Below are 3659 nucleotides of genomic sequence, written 5' to 3' on the forward strand. Positions count from 1 at the left end.
GAAGAAAAGCAGCCAGATGCTCGAGAGAGATCGTCTCACGTACTTTGGACTTGTTAGCAGGAAGAACTCAAACCTCAGCTCACTGCCATTGCGTTGATTCTGACTCATACTGACCCCATAGGACAGCACAGACCTGCCCGATGTGGGTTCCCAAAACTGCAACTCTTCACGGGTATAAAAAGCCTCCTCTTTCTCCAAAGCAGCAGCTGATGGCTTTGAACTGCTAGTCTTATGGTTAGCAGCCTAAAGTATAATCCCTTATACTACCAGGACTCTGTTCAGGAGGGACTCATCCCTAGAAAAAGACATCATTTTGGTAAAGTGATGGGTCAGCCAAACAGAGGAAGACCCTCCACGAGATGAACTGCTACAGTGGCTCCCTCAATGGGCCAAGCACAGGCGTGGCTGTGCGAGGGACTGGACCAAGCAGTGTTTCTTTCTATTGTACCTAAGGGAGCTAGGAATCAGAACACACTCAGCAGCACCTAACAACCACAGCCACAAAGCATCCTGCACTGCGGGAGAGTACATTTCCATTGTCTTAAGCCACCACGCTGTGGTGTTTTGTTAACACAGCCTAGGAAACTAATATAAAGTACAGAGTGGGGTGGGGGGATGACATGATTTTCACTACCCGCTACCTCACATTTAGCACTTTCTTCAACAAACTCTAGCAGCAAACCAGCCATATGAGCCATCACAGTGGCTTTGTCATCCAGAGAAATTTATTTTCATATCATATTGCAATATTGCAGCTATTTTGAAATGCAATTTATGCTCATCACTATTTCAAAATTATGTGAAATATTGACTTACCTCTAGGTTTTGTTATATAAAGATTAATCAAGAAGCATATATATGACTTACTATTTTGCACATAAAATATTTTTATAACTATATTGTACTATAATTGGTTTCTTTTGTAGTCCTATGTATTTTCTTTCATGCATTTTAAAGCATTGTGCTGAGATGGGGTCCAAATCCCCTATGTTATTGTCCTTCAAGCGCAAACACCAAGGCAAGATTAAATGTGCACAGATTTTACTAGGGGATATGCCTATTAAAGGTGCTCTGGTACACAGCAGCTAAGCCTGAGGCTGCTAACCACAAGGTTAGCAGTTCAAAACTACCACCTAGACAAAGACAAGGCTTTCTACTCCCTTCAAGAGCCACAGTCTAGGAAGCCCACAGGGGGAGTTCTACCCTGCACTGTAGGCACACTGTGAATGGGAATCAGCTCAAAGGCAGTGAGGTGTGTTGCTGTGTGTTAGGCATTGCCCTGCTAATGACAAGGTCTGAAGTTCAAACCCTCTAGTTCAGCGCTTCTCAACCTGTGGGTCTCGACCAACCCCTTTGGGGTTCAAACGCCCCTTTCACAGGGGTCGCCTGATTCATAACAGTAGCAAAATGACAGTGATGAAGTAGCGACGAAAATAATTTTATGGTTGGGCGCGGGGGTCACCACAACACGAGGAACTGTATGAAAGGGTCAGGGCATGAAGAAGGTTGAGAACCACTGCTCTAGTTGATCTGTGGGGGAAAGAGGAGGCTGTTTGCTCCCAGAATGATGTACTGTCTCAACAACCTAAGGAAGCAATCCTACTCTGTCCTATAGAGGCCCTGTGAGTCAGAATCAAGTCACTGGGAGTGAGCTTTGGTTAGGTTCTGTCTCCAAGTGAGTCTCAGGGTGATGCAAATGTTTGAGCACACGGTTGCTTTAACTAAAGGGTTGCAAGCTCAAGTCCACCCAGAGGCATTGGCAATCTATTTCCAAAAAGCAACCATGGAAAATTCTACGCAGCACAGTTCCACTCTGACACGCGTGGAGTAGCCCAAGTCTAAATAGACTTCATGGCATCTGGTATGCCTGGGAGTGACAATGGGAGGGAGCCTTCAGAAGGAAGTGCAAGTCTGACCCTGAGGGAAGCAAGCTGGGAAGAAGCATCCTAGACTGCTCCACGGTTGAACTGAAGTTCAGCATGGCCTTGGAGGGAATTCCTGAGCCAAGACAGAAGTCTGAGGATTCCCTATCTCCCAGGAAAGCGCCTGTCTTAGGATCTCTGCCTGGGTCATTGGCTGGGTGCCCAGGGGCCTTAGAGCAGGAGCCTTGGTGTGGGAGCTGATGGGTTGTTTCTAAGAGGAGCTTCTGGTCCCCGGCCCCCCGGCCCCCCCCACCCCCACCCCCGCCCCCTTGATCCATTGCACTCCTTTTTGTGAGGAGATTCTCAAGACCACCATGGTTGCCCATCCAGGAGAAGGTAGAACACTAACCCTAGGCACTATGTGCCAGGGTTCTGACTGGGACTGTCTGAAAGCTTGGCAGCTCAGAATGTGTGGGCTTGAAAAGTTGGCTGCTTTGTTTTCTAGCTGCACGGCCTTGAGCTAGTTATTTAATGCTCTGTGTCTCCTTATCTGTAAAATAGAGGTGATAAAATTCTCTATTTTACAGAGTTGTCAGGAAGATTAATTGAAGTTTGCAAAGAATGTTTGTATAGGGCCTGAAATACGGTCAGTGCTCAATAATTGGTAGCTGTTATTATGGCTATTTTAATAATTAAATATTATCATCGCTCTTTTTCTCAAAAGGAAGACCCTAGGGAAGGGGTTCAGGAGGCTGAAGATGACAGTCCCTTCCCACCCCCCACCTGGGGCAACTGAGAGGTGGAACCACTTCTGGGCTCCCTTCTCCTTCCCCAAGCAGGGGTCTTCCCCTAGCTACTGACAGTTCCTGCCTCTGCTGACTCACAGCCAACTTCCTCTCATACAAACAGGAAAACACAGCAGGCCAGAGACCCTCCCACCCCCAACACCACACACAGTTCAACACCCAGCCAGCCGTGGAGGGGGAAGTACCTCAAGGCCTGGGGGACTGGTTCCAGTGCTGGGGCTCAAAGGCAAGATGAGGCAAGAGAAGGAAGTCCTTTTCCTCGGCCCTCCCTCGGTCTGTTCTTTGCGATTCGAAGTTTGAAGGGTGAGGACAAAAAGCTTCTCAGAGGGATAAAAGGCTGTTTGATCACTAGCTGCTTGGAGCCCCGCTGGTGGTGTAGCAACCCTTGGGGACTGTTAACCACAAGGTCAGCAGTTCAAACCCACCAGTCACTCCGCAGGAGAAAGACAAGAAGAGCCTTTCGACACCATAGAGATGTAATCTAGGAAACTCAAACTGGACAATTCTGTTCCTGTACAGTAGTTTGGTCACTGCACTTGCAGTACACCCACCAGAGCCCCCAAACGTTGTTTGGAAGTGAGGCCGTGGCCTTGCTGAATTTAGGCCCAGCGCTGAGGGAGGCAGAAGCAGGTGGGGCTCCTTGGCAGGTACTCTGGCCCTGGACCACCAGGCCAGATCGCGGGATTCCTGCGAGGGGATCCCAGGCTTGAAAGGCAGTTGGATCCCCAACTTCATTAATCTAGTCCGGCGACCTGCTTGCTAGGCGTGGGGAAAGCGCCCAGGGGCCTCAGGCCCACCCTCCCCTTCCCCTAGGCTAGACTAGGAGGGGCTGAGAGGCAGAGGGGTGCAAAGACGTGGGGTTCGTCCGTCTCTTCCTCTTTGCCCCTCCCTCTAGGGTTGCCCTTGCCCCCAACCCCGGACCAGCCCTCTTTCTATCCGGGGTCCAGCTCGGGCGGGCACTGAGATAAGCGCCGCGGTTGAGTCAAGAACC

The sequence above is a fragment of the Echinops telfairi genome, unplaced genomic scaffold (genome assembly GCF_000313985.2).
Source record: "Echinops telfairi isolate 266 unplaced genomic scaffold, ASM31398v2 ScPeMD7_7469;HRSCAF=8507_0, whole genome shotgun sequence".
NCBI lineage: Eukaryota > Metazoa > Chordata > Mammalia > Afrosoricida > Tenrecidae > Echinops > Echinops telfairi.